At 45.7% G+C, this 24,656-nt stretch overlaps 1 long non-coding RNA gene across 3 annotated transcripts; it reads left to right on the forward strand.

Moving 5' to 3' along the window:
* The first annotated feature begins 19,666 nt into the window (after positions 1–19,666).
* LOC149916375 (uncharacterized) lies at positions 19,667–24,423 on the forward strand. 3 transcript variants are annotated; one of them, XR_016470218.1, is made up of 3 exons: positions 19,667–20,091; positions 20,583–20,773; positions 21,163–24,423. It is a non-coding gene; the product is annotated as an uncharacterized LOC149916375 (long non-coding RNA). The 3 variants fall into 3 exon arrangements; XR_016470217.1 differs by lacking the exon at positions 19,667–20,091 and adding an exon at positions 20,238–20,258 and having other exon boundaries at positions 20,577–20,773; XR_016470216.1 differs by lacking the exon at positions 19,667–20,091 and adding an exon at positions 20,396–20,477.
* Positions 24,424–24,656: the final 233 nt, after the last annotated feature.

A 24,656-nucleotide genomic window follows, 5' to 3' on the forward strand; every position in this document is an offset into this window, starting at 1 on the left:
TTTAAGTATTTGAAGATGGGAGAGCTGTGTTGTGATTTTCTGGCCTACGAGCACATACAAACATCTGGGCCTTTTTCATAGTAGTGTCTTCAGGTCAGCAGCTTTTTGGACCACTTCATCATGCCTGTCTGAATTTTCCATCATTCCCTGATATTTTGGGGATTTTGCTCTTTTATCCACAGTTGGCTGTGCTGCAGAAAATATGAGCTCTGTAAGGCAGGACTAGGAAATATGTCTTAGAGTAAGACATACATATTCTGCTTGCTTTTTATTTAGCAGAAAGTTTTTTCAGCTGTAATCCACAGTGATGGGACCTGAGCGACAATCAGGTCCACATCAGGACCCAGAACCTCACAGATATTTCTCCTGCATGTCCCTAGTTCCTGTTTGGCTCTGAAGATCTCAGACTTCCCAGATCACTTTCTGTGATGCTGTTAGGACTCATGCATCCTGAGATACAGATTTATTGGTTTGTGCAAGTGTTATAGATGTTAAGTCATTAATCCTGTTTATAACACCAGCTGCAATACGAGGAGGCTCTGAATCAAAGCTGCAAATTGGCCAGCCTCCTCTTTGGGGACATTCTTGCCTGTATCCAGATCCAAATGTGTTATGTCTGGCTTGAATATTTGTAATCAGGTGAACCAAATTCTTGGGTTTGAGCAGTGCTGGTATTTGTAAAAATGTGAAATTGGAGTAGGATCTAAATGGCTCTACTTCAAGCTTAATCCTGTTGTCTAAACAAGTTTCATCTGGGATAGAGGTAGACCTTTGGGAACAAACTGTAGGTTTGCTGCCCTGAAAGGGATGATTTAATATGTCATCTTTAGGCCTGGAAAGATTTGTTTGGGTGCAACCCATCTATTACACATGAGCATGAATGTTCCCGTGTACTTTCCATAAAAATCTTCCAACCCAACCACTTGAGACACAGACTCTGAAGGAACTCAAAAGATTAATTTACAGGGTTTTAGAGCCAGTGAGCTCAGACATACCACATCTCAATATGTCTTAAAATGGGGACAGTGTTTAAATGAGAGATTCCCTCCCTGGGAAGCTGCAGCCGAAGCTGTTCTTGAACAAGGGCTTTTGGCCATTTAAATACTTATAAACTTCAAAGCAATCTGTAGTTTTTTCTTCAGACCAGCCTTGTTTTTCTCAATTCCATACCATTTGCTGTTTTGTGTGGGCACTGTATAAAGTAAAATCCAAGGATGTTGTTGTTGTCACTGGAGACACTCCTAGAACTGAAACCATGTAAAAGCCATGTAAACCTAGAATAAGAAAATGTTCTTTCATTTACCACATTTACACAAAGTTGCATTTTAAAGCCTAAGCACTAATGTGCTCCATGCACAGCATGCAGCTCCTCTGGGAATCCAGTGAAACACTGCCTGTTTTTATTTCCAAGTTTTACTTCTTTGGGACATGCCAGATTGGACACAGGAGGCTCCTTTGCGGCTCGGTGTCCATAAATGGCCTCATTTCATTTCTCTGCCAGTTGACATCTACCTCTTGCTAATTACGTGCCAATTAAAAGTTGATCAGTCACTCAGGTTGGTTTCTTTGCCATGCAGGTGGCAGTGCCAGGTGAAGTGCAGGTAACATGCCAGGGGCCTCTCACCCCACGCCAGCCACCCTTGGTCACCGTGCCCACCGCACAGCTCTATTTCTACTCATTAAATAGACTTAATAAATAAATAGCACCTTCCAAATGCATAGGCGGTTTGTCTAGCACAGCGTTGGCCGTTCCAAGCACGCTCTGAAGTTGAAACAGTCTGTTCAGCTTGGCCAGGATTTATCATTAGAGCCGCATGGGCTAGAAAGCGTGTTTGTGGCCGGCATGCCAGCTTGCCTGAATAGCCCACAGTGTAATCTCCCTCTTTCCTAGGTGGGAGGAGCTGCCAAAAATAGCAAGCCAAGAATTTGTCCATGTTATTTCTGGGATGGCACCAGGAGATGACATCAGAGAAGAGAAAAAAGCAAGCAGTGTGAGAGGAGTAGGCCTCACAGTGATGTTTTGGTTTGCAGGCTGCCCTGAGGGGTCTGGTCTGCATTGCAGGTGTGTGCATGGCAGGGAGGCTTTCCCCAGGTGTTCGAGCTAGAAGACTGTGGCCTCTGCTCTCTGGTGGGAAACCTCCCTTGGCCCAGCTTGGCAGAGTCTGGCTTCACTGTCCCATGGAGCAGTAAGCTCCCTAATAGCTGCAAGGCATGCACGGAGTGAAGCAAACTGCACAAATGAGCCCTCGCTGAATCTTCCCTCACAAGAGCCTATGAATGAAGCTGCGGCCTCTGTGGAATGAGCCATTGGTGCTGTAGGACATGTCACAACCTCAGGCAGCTAGCTGTGTGGGACCCTGGGGATGGGGACACGGAGCAAACCTGTATTGCTGCTGCCATGTGAGGCTGGCACAAACGTGCTTTGTGATGGAAGGCTTCTGCTGGCTGCTGGCCAGAGACAGAAACAAAATGACGAGTTAGTCCCACACATCTTATCATTGGCAATGCAGGGATGTAGGGAAAGCAAGGTGTTTTCAATGAAGAGAAAGGTGGGAGACTGTCACAGTGTGGAGGGAAGGACTCTGGCTGCTGCATTACAGTCTAGGAGCAAGCGCCGTGAATGAGTGGAAAATCAGGCTTCATTAGAGTTGCTGCTGAATTGTACACATTGTTAGCCAGGATGGATTTGTGGGGGTATGTCATCTGCATCACTGGAGACATCAAAACCTCCTCTGTGCACTGACGAAAGATCTGTCTCCCTCCAACACGGGCTGCAGGCCAGCTCTCCGGCCTGTGATGGAGCTAATGGGGCATCCAAGTCCTGGGCCCAGTGGCACTGGCCTCATAAGGGCCTATTTAGCAGCCGGTTTCAGCTCCCAATAGCTATTTGTTTTCTGCCTGCAGTTCCATTCACCATTATCCGTATTTAATAGTGCGTCATGCCACAATGAAGAGGCTACTGAGTGCGTGTCCTGGGGATGAATAAATTACTGTGTTGTCTGCTGTGGGACAGCCGCAAAGGAAGAGCTCAGTTGCAGCCCTGGTCCCCCTTTTTCATCTCTAATACTTGTGTTCCCAAAGTTGGTCGATGGACTGTGTCAAGTGGCAGATTGAAAGTCCTGGGTGGCCACCAAGATTTAGCAATACAGACATAAAAAGGAAACGTGTTCGCATTTGACTATGTTAATTAATGACATTACACTGACATCCAGGCAAGAAACTTTACACTGCGCTGTGTGGGAGAGACTTCCTGCTCTACCAGGCTTGGAGTCTCATCTGAGGACAGTGGGGATGGAGAAAAAGTAAAAGGGGGACATGAAGGCTTCAAGAGGTAAAACCACCTTATTCAAGTCCTGAGACAGCAAGCAGGCCTGAGAGTAGAAATTAAACATCCTCGTTCTGAGTCCTAGGTAAAAAAATCCTGGGCAATTAATATCCTTTATGTATCACTCTAATTAAGGAGGTCAGCATTTGTCACTAATCCTGCAAAAACTGGTCATGGCTGCAGAAGGAGCTGGGCTCACTGGTGTCTCCTCCCTGAAAAAGTTATTTTCACCCATCATTCATTTTTCTTCCCTTAAAAAATCAGAAATAGCAAAGTATCTTGTTTGGACACTTACAAAACAAAGCATTCAGTCCTTCTTATCTGAAGGAATATTACAGTTCGAAATATGCTTGTCCTTTACTTCTAACTGTTTAAAATGACTCAAGCAAAGTAGTTGGTCTGAAAGAGAATTTATTTTGAAGAGAACTCTACTGATTACTGGATTTTCTTGCAGATCTCCTGGAAATTGCAGCCAGTATTTCCCAGGTTAAAATTGTACGTGTTGAAGGCACCAACCAACACATTCCAGAGGAATACTATTGTTTGTTTTTAACTTGTCCTTTGGTTTGGTATTTAAAGGATCATGTAGAGATGTGGGGATCATTTCAGCAACTTGAAAACAATGAGGCAACTTTACAATAGCAAAGAATGGCTTATTGCAGTGAAAAGGCATCAAAAAAATAAACTTATATCTGGGCCATCTGCCAGTTATTGGAATAGAAGAGTTTCAAGACAGAGTGTGTCCTGCATATTAAGGTCTGCAAAATTGTTTGGTTAACCTATTGCAGTCACTCCTATTTATGGCATGCAGATGAAACTTCTGTAGGTGACCCAGCAAAATGTTTCTGTAGTTTTTCGGACTATGGGAACTTTTTTCTGAAAGACACAATGGAACAGCTGCACTATGCAAAACACAGCATCTCGCCTGGGCACAGCCTTGAAAAGCCACACTGTTCTTCCTTGGTGCTGCAAATGCTAGACAGTATTTATTCTCCATAGTTTGAGAGCTGAGAACGACAGACCCATCAGTACACAGGACCCCAAACCGAGAAGAGAGAGTATGGGAGATTGAGGGCAAGGAGATCATTTGGCTGCCTGATCTTCTTGGATGTCTGCTAACAAGACCTACTCACCCAGATCTCTTCTGTCAGTAGAAGCATTTAAATGCTGCTTACAATGGGGTGGCAGAGTGCTTCTGAAAATTCTTATTGGGAAGTTTTAACTGAGGATAAGAAGTGATTTACCAACAGTTAGAGCGAGGAAATACTTTGTGGATCAAGCTGCAAGGTGATAGACTTCTACCGTTATACTCATTATCCCTTTAGTTCCATTTTGTTATAAAGCTTTTGTGTAAAATCCCCACGCAAGGGAAATAGATAACAGCTCATGAAACTCCTAGTCTGCCATATAGGATTTCAAACCTGGCCTAGAAAGGCAAATATTACTGTAGCTTATTTTTTCCAGTTGCAGATCCTTCTCCTGTAGGACGTCGGAAAGTTGGCTGGCTGTCCACGTGGGGTGTGCAGGCATAGGGAGCTTTCTGTGCAAAGCTTCATCACAGCTGGGATTCAGACCTCCTTTTCTACTCGGTGCCATTGAGATATGAGTTTGTAACTTCTTTCAGATAAATTGACAGTATTGCAACGTGAGCATGACAACTCTGTTTAAAGGCAGCTCACCAATCCTTTGTCCCTTCAGGAAAGCATCTTGCATCAGAAATTTCATACTAAGTGAACAGGAGCTGCTAGAAATAACCAAATAAATACCCTCCATAACTGTATTTGGGCCTGAAAGTGCTGCTTACTGTGTTTTTCTTACCAGTGCTCTGTTTTTCCAGCGCAAGACAGAATCTGCTTCTCTGTCCAGATGGCTTGCCTTGTAGGGAAGAGTGGGCTGTCCCTATTGTACCTTACTTCTAAGCCTCAGCAGTGTGCTGGTGACTTGTGTTGGAGATTTAAGGTTGACTGTTTGATCCATAAGCACAGAAGAAAAACCTTCTGTATACTCTGTACCTCCAGGGCTAGTGAAGGCCCTTCTTTTAGGAGGTGGCACATGCGGTCATCTCATCAGGATAGCTTTTATCCTGACAGGCTACTGCTGATGTAGCTCTGCGGTGCTGGAATGAGGCCTCTGGAGGGGAAGATAAAGCTCTGTATGCTTATGCTTAGGCAGCTGACAGAGGACTTTCTGGTTAAGGGCTCTCATCTTTCAACACACCCTCAGCAGTGAGGTAACCAGGAGATCAAAGGCCACACACAAGCTGACCTTATCTCTGCAGCTGATCCATTTCAGTTCTGGCTAAGGGTGACCGCTTTGCTGCGTCAGATTTTATCCTCTGCCTATGGGTTCAGGCCCACTCAGCTAAAAAAAAACCCTTTTCAACACTTCCCTGGACTTCCCCCCTTCAGGTTTGCCCTGAAATGCTGTTGATTGAAACTTCTTCTGTCCTCTTATCCCAAAGCCCTCGCTCAAGGCAAACTCTCTGTCACTCCATGGGAGTTTTCCCAGCATAAGAACTGATTCAGGACACAGTGATGTGGTGATGATGTAAGGCACAACCTGTTTATTTTACACACTATTTAGATTACAACTGGAATGAGAAGCTACGTGAGTTGTTGCAGGCCATTGCTCACATTTCTCGCAGAGTTGGAGATGTTCAAGGTGGGGCTGGTGCTGGTGGAAGTGCCTGGAGCTGATGTCAGAGGAGAACAGACACACACAGTATCACGTCAACCCCTCATTGTATGCGGAGGCATAATGAGGGATGTGGTACATTAACAATAATGATGTATGCTCATAGGAAGCATTGGGCCTGGCACTCCTTCCTCTGTGTGGATGAAGGATGAGATAAAGACAATTGTGGCAGATGCGGAGTTTGTTGGAGGAAGAGCTTTTAGGCTTTGAAACATATCAGACTAAAACATTTGTCCACTTTCTTATCCCACAGTCATTCAGAACAACGTTACTTTGTTTGCTTCCCATTACTGGAGTTATGGGGAGAGTTTATCTGTGCGTTGCTCACATTGATTTCCTTTTTCCTAGGGAAGGAGGATTGAAAGACAAGAAATCCCTTAGCAGAAGGAATCAGTGGAAATGGGAGTCCAGGAGGTTTCTTAGTGTAAGCAATTGTTTTAGTGAGAATGTAAGTAATAAAGTAGAAATAATAATACACTGCCGTCTTGCAGTGTTGCCTGCTCCTGAGTTAGCTTCAGTGTGAAAAGCAGCTCTTCAGTAAAGTAGCTTCAAATGCAAAACAAGTACATAGGAGCAATAAAACTCATGTCATGGCCCCTTTGGGTAAAGCTCATTTGGATGAGGTTCTATGGGAGTAGAGGTTTTAGGACTCCTCTCTGTGGCCTCCCTTGCAGTTATGTTTATATCCTTTCTCAACATTTCTGGTGTTAACAAGTACATCTTTGATGAGTGTCCAAAGTTCATATCCGCTCTTGTGTTTAACCTTCATATACAGTGGCTGAGGTCAGGCAGCTAATTACGTGCGCACCAGCTGCTGAGCACGTAGGCAGATCCTTTTTGTTTTACTAGGTAACTGATCAGAAGCAGCAGGCCAGCCCATAATGATGTGGCAGCCCTCAACACCAAGGAGTCATCAGGATTTGTGCTTGCACATTGCTAAACACTCTGGTGGACTGGTGGACAATTGAGACAGTTTTCATAGGTCAATGCTTGGAAACTGTATGGTGTAGCAGGTGGAAAACATATTCAAAGTGTTGTTATGAGACACAGACCCACGTTCCATCTTGTGATCTGTCACAGCTTTGCTACTCTTGTGGAAATAGTACAGCAGCAGTGGATGTGGATCTGCAATGGTGTGATGTCTGTGAGTGAGGGGGACTCAGCAGCTGTTGGCCAATTGAGGTGTTTCATCCAGAAGATGAAGTGAACCAGCATGCTGTGAAGGATGGTTGTGATGTCCCTGGTATATTTGGTCTGTATCAGGTGATAGTTTTCTTCTAAGGCACAGGAGACCTCAGTCTTGCAGCAGCTAACTGGAAGACTTGAGTCTAAGGTGAAGGCTGTAGCCCTAAAACTGTCTTTGCCCTCCAATATGTGAAGCACATAGGTATGACAGACAATTTTCAACATATGGGGACATCCAAGCTGGCCAGTGATGAAGGCTTCAGAAAAGGGTATGTCCTAAATTCCCTCCTTCTTCATTGGGCTTAAGGCATCTAATGTTTCATAGAAGCAAAGAACTGATGTCGGTGATCAGATGTCTAAAACAAGGAGCAGAATAGAGCTGAATAAAGTGTCAAAGGAATAATTATTTTCACACTTGAGCAGCAGACTGATAAGGACAAGTTCTGCTCAACCTAATCAGTCTCTGGAGCAGGAAATATTTTTCTGTATCACCACGAGAAGCTGAGCTCCAAGAAGTTATATGTAGATTTGTGAGCTTCCTAAGGAATGGCACCTGCTTGAAGTGCAAACCGGAGGGGAACAGGAAGGCATCAGGAAATCCAGGGGTGTTCTTTGCTTGGGTTGGCCTCTGGCTTCAGGGACAGCTGAGTAGTAGACACCAGTTTGATATAATATCATTTTTTTCTCTTCACAATTGGAAAAAAAAAAAATAAAGTTATGCTGTAGTCAAGTAGAGAATTCTTGACTGGTCCAAACAGAAAAATACACCTTCTGCTGTTGGCAGATAACACTGTGAATATTTGCTTTGGCTAATAAACACAGAGAAGTTGTTAAATGATTTACCCGCTCTGTGTACGCAGCATTTGTTGCTAAGCTCTCCAATACTTAAGCATCCAGCTCTCCTCTGCAAGGCTCATAGAGTGTTTTGAAGGCTCCCATACATTGTATCCCACCAGACTTTTTGGTGAGAGGCAGAATGGAAGTGTGAAACATCCCAGCACCAAGACTGGGCTTGGGTACTTTTGGGTCCACTCTGCTAATGGCAATGGGTGCTGCTGGTAGGAACTGGGAGGGCCGTTGTTGGGCTTGGCAGAACAGCCTTGCAGAGGGACTGCTGGTTACTCCGCTGGCTGCAGGAAAGGCAATTTATTATGTCTGGCATCTAATTTTGCTTGTTTGTTTGTTTTTAAGCAAATGGCATTATGCTACTAATAAATTTCAGGTTTTGCCCTTCAACCTTAGTAGAAACTTGTTGGCAAGAGAAAATTATTGTCAAATGTGTGTCCTAAGAAAGATCAAAAAAGTGAACAGAAGTCTAGCCAGTCATTTTCTTTGGTTTTAAAGGTGATTCAAAGCTCTACTTAGCAGTCTATTAAGCAAAGCTTTAGGGTTTTGATGAAGTTGGGGTTTTTACCTTGGTTTCAGAAACCATATCCTGAGGGGTGACCTGAGGGCTGGATTTGTGAGACAAGCTGCTCTGAATCACCACCTCCAGCACAGAGTATCATATGAGTGTGGCAGGGATTGCTGCTGGTGTTTGACTCATGGATTCATGCATCACCTCTTGATGCTCCACAGAGGTAGGATTTTCCAAGATAATCCACTGCACCACATGCTGCAAGGGATGGGTTTGCTATTTGTGTGGGACACAGCATCCTGAGGGCACTGAATAAAAAGCCTGGAGAGATGTAAATGTTCTTTATATTAGAAAGCTTATGAGGGGCACCTGTGAGACAGTCGTTTTTACTGCAGTAAGGATGTCCTGATGAACTGATTTTTATGTTTGGCTTCCAAAAAAATCTATTAATTGATGTCATGAGAATTGTTCTCCAATTTGTATCAAACCCTCAAAATATAAATAATTTCCTACATTCAGCACCCCTCACTCTTTAAACTGGGTCTGGAAACTAAATGGCAAAGCACCTTATAAATGTTTTTGCTTTTTGTATGAATGTTTTGTTTGAATGTATTGTTCTACCTTCTTTGTAACCTTTTCCACCTTTCCATCATCGCTGCAACTGCGGTGTTTCTACTGTGTGATTTTCTCTAAGGAAGTGAAATGCGTGTGTTCAAATTGCCTCCAAATCTGAACTCAGCATTGAATGCTTTGTATGATGCATTGAAAAACCATGTCTGCATTGCAAGCTGTGAGTCCATCCATGACCACCAAAATATGGAACATGCTATACTAGGGCCTCTGTAATTATTTAACATGAAATGATGATCTAAATTTCCTGTGAACTGGGTGCAACTGATTATTTGCAAAGGTATCCATTGAAACAGGTTCTTACTATGCAGAGAAATGTCAAGCAACAAATTCATTCTAAGATTTGTTGAGATGCATTTGAGCATTGCCCAACAAGTGGAAATGTAATGCCTCTGGTAGTTTCCAGGTAGAAAGTAATTCACGTTGTAGCTATTTTGGTGGTCAATTCCTTTGTTAGTGAACATTTCACACCAGTAGTATATATGATGTGATTTTAGATAAATCTAAAATCTGAGATAAATAGGCCTGCATGCCTTTCTTACAAGGATCATAAAGAACTGTACGAATCCTGACTGCATCTTACATTTCCCTTTCCACCAAGGAGGTTTGTATAAGCAGCTGGTTCACATTTACAATCACAGAATAGAATCATGGAATGGTTTGGGTTGGAAGGGACCATAAAGATCATGTAGTTCCAACCCCCTGCTATAGGCAGGACACCTACCTCTAGACCAGGTTGTTCACAGCCCCATCCAGCCTGGCCTTGAACACTTCCAGGTAGGGATCATCCACAGCCTCCCTGGGCAACCTGTTCTAGGGGCATCAAGATCAATCCAGACCTTTGATATCCTCACCTACTGTGTTCTCTCTTAATGTCATCCACTGCTTCAGGCTTTCTTTACATACACAGTGAGAAGGAAACATCTTGATGTATCCCACAGTTGCTTAGAAAGAGGAATGTCCACAATCTGTGGAAATGACTGATAAGAATTATTTTGAGAGAGGTTTCAATGTGAGCTGGGTCTCTGATCTTATGGAGATGTCAACCCTTATACCAGTCGAAAGCTCAGGGTGGAGAAGTTTGCAAACATCTGATTGTCTTGTTTGTGCCCAGATTGGAGCCCGAGGTCTTAAAAATATCAAGAGAATTCAAAATACAGTAGCAAGAGAAAGAAAACACAAATGGAGGGAAATACAACTGGGACTTTTAACCGTGGAGTTTTGGAATGGTCACCGCACGGGCCAGGCTGCCGTTCGTGCTCCAGCTTCCTCCCCACCATGTTACAGAGGTCTTTGCTCTCTAGCAGCTGTCATCAGTACCACATTAATATTTCATAAATAAACAGTCTCTGCAAACCATATTGGCTCTTTGGAGGATATTTATTCAGATTCTCTGCTCACCATAAGCTTGTCTGAGTGTGGTAGTTCTCGGAAGACCTACAGAGGAATTTTAACATGCAGAAGCTGGAAAAGAAGTGACCATCTCATGGCAGTATTCACCTTTGCCCTCTGACTTCTGGATCACTCTCTACTTCCCTTTGGGTTTTGAACGTGTTCCCAGAGCAATGTGCTTCAAGACCCCATGAGAGCATCATGCTTCACTGTTTCCTTCTGTGCACTACTAGGCTGCAAATAGAGCTTTGCAGCTTTGAAATATGCTCTCATTAGCTGTAATTAAATCTTTAAATTCTCCTTCAGGCTTGGATAAGGCACAAGATCCACTCATACCCCAAATTTTTCTTTTCTCCTTTTTTTTTAAAAATTTTATTTGTCTCACACTTAGCTAATTACTGAATGCAATGATGTTTCCAAAGCAGCCACAAATAAGAGCATTTACAATTCAACGAGGCATGTGTTAATCTGGCAAACTATTATATTGGCTACACAATCTCTTATTTAATATGAATCACTCTATAAAGTGCCTCAGCAGCACAGCTTCTTATTCATTATTGGTTAATTTCATGATATCTGAGATGTGGGATTTCAGTTAACAGATAATTGAGATCATAAACCAAAATATTTTCAGTGAGATTACATGAAACATGAGATGTTCAGGTTCAGAGCCTGCGCTGCCCCTGTGCTTGTCAGCCCTCAGAAAGGATGAGTGAGGTCTACGGGCATGTATGTCATTCCTTGGGTCTTGACTCCAAAGTTGAGTCAGTGTACAGAGGGCAGGTTGTTGGTATCTATTCCCCTTTCGTATGATTGCTACACTAGCATCACACTGCTAGTATAATATTCACAAGCAATATCTCTGTTTCTGACATGTCTGTTGAATGGGCAGCTTTGCTATGCCCAAGTGAGAAACTGTAGCTGTGCACAGTGCACAGATCCAATTTCCAGCAGCATCCCAGCATCTAGTGATATACACATGACTTGAATGGATTTTCACATTCTGTGCTGACTTCCCTAAAGATTTCCCCAAGCACTCTCAGGTTTACAGAGGAGATCTGAGAGAGGGCAGAGATGTTCTAAGTAGGTGCTGTCAGCAACTGATCCATCGTTCCAAATCTTTTCCTTGACAAACAGTGAAAATCAACTTCCTTGGAATGACTGATTCCTTCTGGTAATCCTAATTACTACTTTCATTACTGAAAAGGTTATTGTAGTGGCTGCTGACTGTGCAGATATTTCAGCAGAGATGTACTGACAGGCACTTTCATCCTCTCTTCCCCACTTAATCCTATTGACTTCAGCGAGCCTCAGATTGCTCATGTTAACAATTTTCCAACAAGAAATTAGCTGTTTGATTCATTTTCTTGAGAAGCTTACCTTAAAGATCATCATGAGTGCCATCACGTGGCATGTAGGGGACAGCCAGTAGATCAGGCCCAGCCAGCACGTCCTAATGACCATCAGCACCTCCTTTGATGACCAGGTGGCCCCCTGGCAAATGAGTGAAAGGATGTTGGCATAGTCTACCTAGACTTCAGACAAGTCTTTGACACTGTCTCTCTCAGAATTCTCCTGGAGAAACTGGCAGGCTGGGGCTTGGACAGATACACTCTTTGCTGGGTAAAGAACCATTTGGAGGGCCAGGACAAGGGAGTGGTGATGAATAGAGTTAAATCCAGCTGGTGACCGGTCATGAGAGGTGATCCCCAGGAGTCAGTAGTGCCTGTCCTGTTTAATGTCTTTATTAATGATCTGGACAAGAGAACTGAGTGCACCGTCAGTAAGTTTGCAGGTGACACCAATTTGGGGGAAGTGTCGATCTGCCAGAAGGTAGGAAGGCACTACTGAAGGATCTGGGCAGGATGGGTCAATGAGCTGAAGTCAATGGCATGAAGTTCAACAAGACCAAGTGCAGAATCCTGTACTTCAGCCACCACAACTCCAGGCAACACTGCAGGCTTTGGACAAAGTGTCTGGAAAACTGTGTGGAGGAAGAAGTCCTACGGGTGTTGGTCAACTCTTGGCTGATCATAAGCCAGTAGTGTGCCCAGGTAGTCAAGAAGGCCAAAGATGTCCTGGCTTGTATCAGAAACACCCTTTTGTTCAGCTCTGGTGAGGCCACACTTCAAGTGCTGCGTTTAGTTTTGGGTCCCACACTACAAGGAAGACATTGAAGCCCTGAAGCATGTTCAGAGAAGGGCGACGAAGCTGGTGAAGGATCTGTGGGTCTTATGAGGAGTGGCTGAGGGAACTGGAGGAGGCTCAGGGGTGAACTTCTCTCTCTCTGCAATTCCCTGAAAGGAGGTTGTGGTGAAGTGGGAATTGGTCTCTTCTCCCATGTAATTAGCGCTGGGACAAGAGGGAATGGCCTTGAATTGCCCTGTAGGAGGTTCAGATTGGATATTAGCAAAAATTTCTTCTGAGAAACAGTGGTCAGGCATTGAAACAGGTTCCCAAGGCAGTGGTGGAGTCACCATCCCTGGGAGTTGTTTTAGGAAAGGGTAGATGCAGTACTTAGGGACAAGTTTTATTGGGAAGTATAATGGTTGGATTAGATAATCTTAGAGGACTTTTCAAACTTAAATAATTCTATGACTGTGTGGATCCAATTCTCATGATAAAAAGATCTTGTTAAAAAAAAAAAAAAAGAACATTGAGTTCTAATCTTTAAGTACTGCCGACCAAAACTTGCTGTATAGTTTTTATATATATTTAAGGGAGTAGTATTCTGGGGGCAGATTCCTTTTGTCTCAAGCAGATTGTGTATTTTTTTTTCTTGGCTCATTCATAGCAGCCTTGAAAACAGTAGCTTCATCTGGAAATGCTGATACAGCACTCAGCAGCACAGCAGCAGCTCATAGCTCTCCAACGTATTTGAGGCTGCCAGCAAGAGCTGGGCTACTTCTGGCCGCATCTTTCTGGGCAAGTTGCTGCTTTTTATAAGGTCAAATGTGTAGCTTCTTCCTACTGAAAAGCATGAGGAAGGACAACAAATGATTCATTGTAGGCACTCTAGAGACACATAGGCCCCTCGTGTGCTTGGTGGTAGGAATACATTAGTACAGAGATTTCCTGTTGCTACAGTCAAAGTCACGCAGAAGAGCCTTTGAGAGAAGAGAATGAACTGTTTGTCACCAGCTTTCTCTTTGTTTCCTGTTCTTTTTGCTCTGTCCCTCCAGGGTGCTGCTTGACTTTGCTCCTCCCAAAGCTGGGAGGTTAATCCAGCTCATGGAGCAGGTAGGTGTGGAGCTGCTGAGCCATTTAACTTCTGGGGACACCTCACTGTTGTTGTTAAGACTCCCTGCGCCTTTGTCCAAGTCTCTCCACCTATCTGGATGCTCAGACTAGGCAAATCCACTCTCAGTGCTAGTCCCATTTGGAAACCAGATACCTTGCACTCCCATGTGTCTCAGGAAAAGCAGAGGAAGGAAGAAAGGCCATGGGATTGGAAAATGAAGCCCCAGAGAATTGGAGGTGGCGGATGTTCGGAGAATGCCTTGAGTGAATGTTTCCTTGTTTTATCTCCAATCTGTGTTGAGGCTCGACTCTGGGGAGCAAGGTGCAGAGAGGAGCTGTGAGGTGGACCCTTTGGATTCAGAGGCGCTCACACCTCTGATAGGATGGAGACGTGACTCCTCCATTTCATTCAGGGGTACAGTCATTTTTCCAACTGCTCAAAAAAGTAGCTTGAAGCGTTCATACCGGCAGTCATGTGGAGTCAGAATTGTTTTGTGGATCCAGATGTGAGTGGTGTTCACAAGCTGTGGCCATCTGGCTGCATAGCTTGCAATTAGATGCAGGGCTCTTCAATCCTTCGGTGCCTGAAATTCTGCCCCAGCACCCAAACTATCTTCACCTTCTGTCTGCATTCAGAAATGAAAAGGTGGCATTCTTCATTCCACAAATGCTTTCTGACTGCATTGTAGGTGCTTTACTTTTGGTCTGCATCATCTGAAGGCCTTACTAAGCTGTGTATCTGTGAGCAAAGGTAGTAAAGGGCTTGGCACTGCAGGGCCAGCACCTCTCATTTCCTGGTCTGCATCACTGGATAAGGAAATGAGAAAAGGAGGGAGTTGACTTCTCACTGTGGCTCTGCTTTTCCTTTCTAGGAGTGTCCTTCTTTTTTTCTTTCTCTTTTCCCCTTTCATCTCTCTTTTCCCCTTCTCCCCTTCTCCCCTTTTCCCTTTCCTGTTTCCATCTTCTTCTTCTTTCCTTCCTTCTTCCTAACTCCCTTCATCCTTCTCTGATTCTTTCCATTTTCTCATTTCCCTCTTTCTTTCCTTCTTTCTCATTCTTTTTCTTTTTCCTTTCCTGTCTTTCTGTCTCTCTTTCTGTCTTTCTTTCTCTCTTTCTGCCTTTCTATCTCTCTCTCCTTCTTTATCTTCTTTTCCTTTCATTCACTCTCCCTTTCCCTCTCCACCCTCCTCTTCTTGTTGAAATAGCCCTTTATATCATCACTTGCTCAAAATGTAGAAGCAGGCCAAAAACACATGCCCCGGCTGAACCAAAATGCATTCAGGTCTCATGTCATTATTTTTAACCAGATCAGTATTAAAAGTTTTATGAGCTGCTCCAGTTTCAGAAGGTTTCCCGTAAATGAACTTTCCACCACTCTGTGACGGCAGTGCTTTGCCAACACATGGATGAAATGGAAAAATGAAAGAGGGAAAAATAAAGACCCTTTTCTCCCTGCTTTTCCTCCATCTGGTGCGATACAGAACTGTGACAGGAAACGAGGTTTTGCAGGGTGTTTTTTTTTTATGAGTAGAAGTGCTTTTTCTTCTCTCTCTCTCTCTCTCTCTCTCCTTTTTTTTTTTTTTTTTTAATTTTATTTTAATGAAGCTGTTGAGTGTGTCATTTCAGAACTCCCTCCAGGTATCTGGAAGCAACCAACTCCAGCATGGAAAAGACATTATGTAATTGCAAAAGACAAAACCCTCCCAACGCTGAGGCCTCGTGGCAGAAGCCAGTCTCTGACCTCACCCTTTTCAGGCTCTCTGGAGAACACTGTGTTCCTATGGCCCCTTGCAAAAAATAGCCTGGTGCCAGATTTCAGCAAACAATTCCAGCATTTCCTTCCCCTTCCTCTGTTCTGTGGGTGTTTTGGAGTCTCTTGCATGTGTGGGCAGGGATTAATTAGCTAAAATAAAAACTGTACTACAGAGGCTGCGTAAGAAAAAAAATATATATACATATATATTAAAAGAAAAATACAGGCAAGTGTAATAAGCCTGAGGCATCAACCAGCTCAGATTTGGTTCCAGTTTTGGAACTAATAAAGACTAAGCCAGAAATGAGGGGTTTCTTGGGTCTCCTGGTCTCCCCTCCTGCAGTGCCAGTCCCATTGTGCCCACATGTGGAGCCTGTGCTGGTGGCAGGCAGTGCTGAGCAAGGGGCTGACTGTTGGGAGATCAAGGTCTTGGTTCGTTTCTATCTTTTCCCAGTATGATCCCTAGAGGGATGTAATCATTCAGTGTTGGTTTTCCTCTGAATTCTCTTTAATTTCCTGACTGTGGTTTGGGGGTTTTGTGAGGTTTTATGGTTGTGGAGAAGTTTTGCCGTTTACAGTGGCTGTTCTACATGCTCTGAAAACAGCAGTTCGTTTCTTTTAAGAAAAGCCTTGCATGTCCTAATTTAAATTGCCAGGTCATCCTTATCGCCAGTGCAATACATCTGAGGATCCTGAGCACATCTTCCACCCACTGAACCCTTCACCCCAACCCTGGCTCTCTGGGCCAGGAGTCCCCTTTCATCTTCATGCTGCAGAAGCCAGCCGTGTTGCCCTCAGCTTTCTCAGCAAACCTGTGTGCTTCTGGTTTGTTTCTGCCAGCTGGGGCTCAGTGTCTCCTTTACAAAGTTCTGCTTTTGGCAGGCAGGCTGCCAGGGCAGCTTGCAAAAGGTTTTCAATGGCTGTGCCATTTATTTAAGATTGTTGAACCCCAAAAGGCTGACAGAAGCAAACAGAAGCTTTTGTTGCCTTCACAGGGAACCAACCGTTGCTTTAGTATGCAGAACCATTTGTGTTGCATTTTCTCCAGAACAGTGGTTTGGCTGTTGCAACACAGGGACATTTTGGCACGTTCCAGAGGGCAGCAGCAGTGTGAACCTCACTGATGGAGCTCTGCATTAAGCAACAAACTGCAGAGCTCTGCTTTTGCCTGTGATGGCACACTGTATGCACTAATGTCCCTCCGGCAGGTCTGAGTGTGACACTGGCCTCGTGTCCATATCCCCACGAGCATCACAGCACTGGAAGGGTTTCTCCAACTTATGAAGTATAGTATGAGCTGAGCAAATGTGTGAGTCCCAGCTCGGCATCACTTAAATACCTCAGCCAAATGCCTGCGTCCTGCAGGCATTGCTTGTGTCCTTCTGTTAAATCCCTCCAGATGCTGACTCTTGTGGGACAGTAGTGTTCATCAGACATAATGTTGTCTGTTCGGCCACATTCATGCAAACAAGGAAAGTCCCTGGCTGCCTGCTGTCCCCGCACATTGATGTCTCAGCAGCAGAACTGAGTTTGTATGAAAGCATCTTAACAGGCAGCCCTGTAGAGGTCAAGGCAGGAGGCAGCTGAGCTCTATTCAGCCAGAGCTGCACACCCTCCTCTGTGAGTTTTGCTTCTCAAGGAGTCTACGAGAGCCCTGAGAACATTTTGTTGGCATGGGATTCAAAACAAACCTCTGCACTTGACCTCCTTACTCTTCTGCTGGTGTCATGGTGAGACGTTTACAAAACCATAGAGTCCATCTGCTCATCCCCAGAGCCTTTGCGCTTGTAGGGAAATTTCAGTCCCAGCTGGCAGGGTAAGCTGCTCAGCAAGGTGACCAATGTCTCCAAAGCTGAGAGTGTCTGGGAGCACCTCCTGCCCTGGGGGTGTGGGATGGCTGCAGCCCCTGCTGCCAGCTGTGCCACCCTGCAGCTGCAAGCTATCTGCCACCCAGCAGCTGCCATGAACCCAATCCAAAGGTGGCTGTGCCTTATCAGAGCCACCCTTGGGAAGATTGAGGCTCCAGGTACTAAACACCCAATGCTGAGGATCCCAGACTCTCATTAAATGCCAGCCTGTTTGCTGGGGTTTTCTTCCATCTGCGCGAGACGATTTGATTTTTGAGAGAGGATGCAGAAAGCACTGCCAGCAGATTGGTGCTCCCTGACAAACAGTGCTGCGTTGGAGCCTTCAAATCTCACACAGACCCTCTGCTCCAAATGCCAGCAGTGTTAACACTGTATCCCTGAGGAGACAGCGCTTTATCTCCCTTTCCAGGAGGACTTTGCCTTGCTGTCAGTTCATGCTCCTCATGATAATTTTTCAGCAATCATATTCAGACCTTCCTCTTCTCCTGTAAACAACCCATTGACTTCAGATTTGTCGTTCTGTTCCCAAGATGAAGCATGTGTGCCTGCATCATCCCCCAAGCACCTGGCTGAGGTGGGATGAAGCCTGTGTGTTTCATGCTGGATCCATTCACTCATGCAGCACAAAGCTGTGATTGTCCATAGACATTGTGGATTAAGGCTAATTGCTGCAAGGATTGCATTGCTGTCTGCTGATTAAGGAGAGCTCAAAGCTAGCAGCTCTGGGCTGAAACTGCTTTAGCCACTGGCCTGCAACCCAGTCCTGGTCAAGGTGGCCAGCTGTGCCCTCCTTCCTAATGCAGCTCATTCATAGCTGCTCTGCTTGTTCTGTCTCTATTTCCTGTGCCCGCTGTCAGTAACTTAACTTCTACTCCACAGTGTGATTTGAAGTAGCTGGTGGATGTATGGTACTACCAGGGGAAAATTGTAACACTAAATGTTTCCTGCACTTTTCTTCCCAGAACTTTCCTTCTCTTCCTCTCCATGCAGCCACTTCGTAGCTCCGTCCATGCTCTCCCTTGTCCCCCGAGTTCATCTGGTTACTGTGCAATGCGGTTTTGCTTTGGTGCAGTTGAGCACTTCTTCCTCATTTGTACCCTTTTGAAGTCTGAGGCACAGCTACAACATCACTGAGCGTGTCTGCTTAGCAGATCCTGGCACTTGGGGATCTTGGCCAGACCACAGGCTGCTCCTCCCAGCAGGTGGGCGGCAGGGGAAGCGCTGGAAGTCCCTGACTCCTTTTTCACCTTGCTTTAGCAGCTTTGAAATCTTGCTCAAGTGCCTGATCCCTGATCTCTTTCTACCCATCTTCCCCATCTGAATGAGGACGAGAGCTTAACAACGAAAGCGAGAGGTATCCTGGATATTCTTTTAAACCTCCATTAACTGAAGACAGGCATGTGATGGCTGGGGAAGAGACTGTAGGATGTCCAGCTGGAACTGGATTGAATGCCATTGATTTTTTCAGAGGAAGCCATTAAAGAAATAATTTCCGTGTTCCATTTATTGTTCTACTGATAGAAAAATGCAATTTTAGGTGTTCCCTCAGCAGAGAAAAACTTCTCACCAGGGAAGGGCAGCTGATGTTTGCCTCTCAGGTCAATGGATATTGCTGTGTAGCTACAGCACATCCAAATTTTCTCTTCAGAATATTTTGGAGGAAAAATGGCTTTGGCAGAAAAGTTGGTATTTTTGCTGAAATCCGTTTTTAAAGAAAAAAAATAAAAGCTTTGGAATCTAAGATGTCAGTGGATAGCAAAATCCTCTTAATTTTCTCTCCTTCCTTTGTGTGTGCATCCGACTGACACACTCAGTGTCTTCCACGTGTAGCTGTGGCAGCTACTGTGGTTGCTGGAGGGGATTTCTTGCTTCCAAAATGCCAATACTGCTGAACAGACAGCAGTCTGCCTGTGGTGGCACAAGCTGGAGAGATTTTAGCTGCAGTAATAAAGTAGACTGAGTTAGATTGCGTGGAAGAGCTGAAGTTGCTCAAAGTAATCTGCTTCCTTCTTTCAATAAGCAGTGTTTTATGGCGGAAAGATCGTTAACTTCCATGCTTTATCTTTTTATCATCAGTAAGTTTTATTGTATTATGTTTAATCCCTGGATTAGTTGAAAAGTTCATCGCTATGCCCTTTCCCTCCAAATTAATATGCATTGATTACTCTTCCTGGAAATGACTGCAGAGAAGATAAAAATGCCTTTTGGTAACTGCTCAGACTTGGGCAAAACCCTAAAAGCGAGTGTAACTTTAAATCCAGTCAGAAGAGACAAAGCAGCCACGGCTAATAGATGCCAAACAATAAAGCCTTTAACGTGTCTTTGGGATCTAGAGGGGACTGAGTGCTGACCTCTCATTCCTGCATATATTTCACAGCAGTGTGGCAGCACTCCAGACCTGCTCTGATGGGGGTTTCCTACCACCTCGCAGCACACAGCCTGGCTGCTTCCTTCCCCGTAGGCTGCTTCAGCCAAGAGTAGATGTGATAGCGAACAGCTGGGAGGTGGCAGTGGCACCACCTGGCCACTGCTTGGAAAAGAATCGCCCATCTGCAGCCTAATGCCAGCAAATCACTGCTGCGAATCCACTCTGACAGTGCTCAGCTGTCTGTGTGGAATGGCATGTGGTTGGCACGTGGAAGGTTTGGTGAGTGGTTCCTGGGTTTGTCCCTGCCCCAGATCCCGATGGGTGACTCTGGTCATAGCTTGGGCCATGACCAGGCAGGAGGCAGCCTCAGGAGGGCTGGCACTGCTGAAGTCAAGCACCCAGGAGTCAGCACAGGATCTAGGTACTGACAGAAGGACGCCCAACTGGTAAAGCAGTCGTTGCCTTCAGCTCTGAGAAGTGTAATTACTAAGTAATCTGCAGGGGTATATAATGAGGCGGGAGTATTTTTAGCCTGTGAGTGTGCTCTCTGCAGTCCCTCGGCACCATATCCACAATAAAGAGCACTTAGGCAGCACTGATGGCCCGCAGCTTTTAAGAAATTACCGTGTTGCATCTTTAAAGCTGGATCTTTATTAAAAAGGGAGGTGGGTGATGCTATTACCTTAACGTTGCTGGGTTAAGATACAATATGCATTTAAGAAAGCCCTGTTGCATTGTGAGACTTGTCTCCTTTATTATTTGAGGTACAGCTAATACCTGGAGATGGCCAGAAATGTGTATCAGCTGTATGGAGCTGAGCACACAGCTATTCCCCAGGCCGGGCACTTTGCAGTCCAGTGTGCATCACCAGCAAGACAAGGATGTTGTGCTGAGCACCCAGAGGATGATGCAGCACAGAGGCTGAGTGAACTGAAGGAGCACTTTAGCCCCATGCTTCCTGGTAGGTGAGAAAAGGAGGAGGTTGGGAATGCATTTTCAGACATAGCCACTGCAGAGCAGGAAGCTCAGCATCGTGTTCAGATGCAATTCCAGAGCAGCTCTCCTGCCAGCTGCTCCCACTGCTGCAGTGTGTGCAACATCCATGAGCTCACCCAGCCCTGAGAGCAGCAAAGCCTCTGAGCCTCTTCCAGCACAAGCACCCTTTTATCAGTCTTTCTCTCTATACCTTCATGTAACAGGGACCTAGGAAATTATTATTGTTTGTGAGGGTGAATTTACTGATACCTTGTCCTGTGCTTGTGTGGTTTCTACTGTGGTTGGCTCCTCATGTGACAAATGTCATTTTTGTGCCTACTAAAAACTTTTCTTTGCATGTTTTATGTTCCCCAGCCAAGAACTTACACTTTGAAGACCAAGAGGAATTTAGGTGAGGATATTCAGAGACGTGTGGCTGCAGTTTGCCTGAGCCAGCCCCAAGTCCTCGCAGTCTAAGCAGTGCCTCTGTCACTGGGATGCAGCTGGGATGGGCGCATGCTCCTCAGGTACCAGCAGAAATCACACAAGAAAAACAGGATGTGAAAGCTGCTCTCTTGGATTCACTGCTACATTTGCAGAACTATCTGTGGGAATGCTCTTGCAGCACTCAGCCAGCCTGAGCTCTGAGTTAGCTGAGCCTCCCCCACCTCCCCCCAGCAGCCATTTGGAAAGGCTGGTTCTTATCCCAGCCCCTCCAGCCCGCAGTGGGAACGCAGGCTGTGTGACACCAGCATCCCACACTGACAGAGCCGAATGGCAGCAAGCGTGTGGCTGCTGAGCCTTTGTTTTGAGGCTTTCTTTGAACAACAAGGAGCAACTGGGGCTTGGCTATTAAATGAATGAGCTCAGCTGGAGGACAAGCTGGGACACCTGAGGCCTTGCATTCCTGACAGGGCTGGCAAGCACCAAAGAGCTTTTCATGGGCATCTCTAGAAAGTCGCTATTATATGTGAGCTTCACACTCAAACACCTTTGGACAATGATGGCACCAGAGAACACCGCTGTTCGCAATTGTTGACAGCAGAATAAATCCCTGCATTCTGGGGTGCTTCTCTCTGCTGAGCGCAGGGCTGCTGCAGCACAGAGCTCAGTGATGGCACAAAAGGCCTCAGCAGAGCGGGGGTCAAAGCATGGGCTCTGCTTTCAGAGCAGCTCCTGAGCGCTGATGCAAGGAGCCCCAGAGAGCCCTTTCAGAAGTAGAGAAAGAGTGGCATTGTGTTCCACAAGTAGAAAGCAAGGAGGAGGGAATCTCAATCCCTGTGTATGAAACAAACACAGGAAGAGCTTTGGGTGCCCAAGTGCCAATCGTATCAAGAGGAGCTCCCTGTGGAAGCACTGCCACCTCAGCTGGTGGTGCATCCTACCATATCCTGCCCAGTGCAATACGTGCAGTGCAGGATTTTGCTGTCCCTGAGCTGGAGTGAGGGATTGGAATGTGCTCTGGTGCTGCAGGACAGCTGCAATCACTGTGCAAGGGCAACATAGCTTGATTGCGTGTGACTCAGTTTCCAGGAGCACACGGGTCTTAACAGGAACAGTGGCAGTAAGCATCAACACAAGGAGGTGCAGCTCATGATATCCCTTTGCTCCTTTTGTGCACCCAGGACACGGGGCTGGGACAGACCTGCAGCGTGTGATGGTGAAGCCATGCAGTGTGTGGCTGTGGGTTCTACACAGTGCCTTAAGGATCTGGGGGCTCCGGGCTTTGTTCACTTGGTTCTGCCAGAGGTGGCTCCCAAGGATGCAGGCAACATCCATGTCATAGGTACTGCAGGGCCACCAAGATGGATGTGGGTATTGAAGTGCTGGTGATGAGACTTGGTGTCTGTGCTGTATGTCTTTTGGGCTTTGGTTTGCCAACAGCAGCCAAAGGTATCTAGCCCCACCCAAGTGGGGCATTTGCTGGGTGCTTTGTTCCTCTGCATGTTGTGAGCAGCTTGGCCCTGGGGAAATTCTCCAAGCCCTAGCAAGCCAAGAGTCAACATTGGCCCATGTATAAATGGATATGGGCAGAGCATCTGCCTTTTGAGGCTGTTGCTACCTTTTTAAAGGCAGATGTTTTCCCCAGAGATTCATGAACTCTTCAGATAACATAGAAGTACAATTCTGTGTGTGGTGCCCATCCTCACAGCTCCAAGAAACCTCTGTTGGCACCACCTGGCTGGGAGCAAGCTGCCCATCTGTTAGGTGCCTTTGCTCAACGATATCTCAATACAATCTCAAAACAGCAATTTTCTTTTCCCTGATTTTTCAAGTGCATTGGGTTCCTTGTGCAGATGCAGGAGCATCCCTTGGAATTGAAACCCCATGGCAGATCTGCTGGTGCTGGGGTCATTGTGCATGGGAGAGGAGCACTGCCCCTCACCACTGGCCTGTTTGCAGCTGCCACAGTTCCAGGTGTTGGAGGAAGGGACCCAACACAAATGTGCTGAAAAACCCCTCCAATCTGTGGCCTTTTTTCCCTGTGTGGTAAACTCTTCTGCTTTCCACTGCGCAGAAAACAGCATGTGGGGAATTCCTGTGCCAGCAACGCTTCTTACTAGAAAGTGGGATGTTTCTGTAACGAGGAGAGAAAAGTTCTCATGTGTAACATCTAACAACCTGACAAATACAGCAACACTAAGTGACCAGACATAAACACCTGCCTGGCCTGCTCCTGTGTGCCTGCAGTGAGCAATTCTGCCATGTGGCGAGACGTAATCTCTGTCCCCTGGAGGTATTTTTAGCCAGGGGAGGAGGCCATTACCACTCTCTAATCAATGGCTCTGCTGTCCTTAATTCCTCCTAGGGTGGTTTTGCTGTGCAGGGCAGTTCGAGCGCTGCTGTGGCTCAAAGCTGTGGGCACACTGTGCTGCACACACTGAAAGCTCCTGTGCTCTTCTCCTTGTTGGACCCGGCTCTTGGGTGCTTGTATTACAGAGGTGTTTTGTGATCTGGGGGAAAGCCCCTTATCTCTTGTGTTTTGTGCTGCTTCATCATCGTAGACAAGGACTGGGCTGAAATTGGCTGCTATTGAGCTTTCCTGGCAATGATGTTGGGCCCACATCTTGGGGTACGTGGAGGAGACGAGTGGCCAGGAGGTGCTGGACAGCAACTGCAATTCAGAAATAATCCTCTCCACATCACTGAGACTGCTCACGTGGTAAAACTTCTGCGTGTCCTTTAGCACTGTCAGGAATCGGATCTGGGTTGGGTTAGGCTGTAGGTATTAAGAAACACATGTGCATCTGGGGCCAGAAAGAAACCTGACTGTTTTAAATCCATTTAAAGTAAAAGAACAAGCCCATGCTTTGGCTGAATAGCTGGGAAGCTGGTTCTGAAGCCAGGAAGGATCCCCTCCTGCTGCAAGGAGCTCAGTGCAGGGGCCGCATGGTAGCATATGAAAAGAGCAGAGCTGCTGGTGAAAGGCCTGTGCTTCAGGCAGAGCTGGGCACTGAGAGTGCCCCATGAGAGCATCCTTTGCTTTGTGTTCACCTCAGGGATGGAGTCCCACCAGGAAACTGCTCCTCTGAGGGCTCTGCTGTGAATTCCGTGCTCCCAGCATCATACAAATGCTTTTGTCACTCAGACCAACCCTAAAGGCCATTTTTCAGGAAGTTGGCCAAACCAGGATTGTTTACCCACTGAGGAACATACTTTATTTGGGGAAAAACCTTTAGTTGTTTCTTTTGTTTGGCATCAAAGCCTGCTTAGAGGAGCCTTTTTTTTCTTTTTTTTTTTTAAAGCAGCCAGCTGCATTAGCAGTCTTGAGCCATGTTCTTCCTTCTGTTTTGAATATAAAGCCTACAGCAGGGGAACATTCATTTTTCTGCTTGGCAATAACCAGTGTGTTAAGTTGCCAGTAGTGG

This window comes from Phasianus colchicus, chromosome 11, assembly GCF_987193195.1.
Source record: "Phasianus colchicus chromosome 11, bPhaCol1.hap1.1, whole genome shotgun sequence".
In the NCBI taxonomy this organism is placed as follows: Eukaryota; Metazoa; Chordata; class Aves; order Galliformes; family Phasianidae; genus Phasianus; species Phasianus colchicus.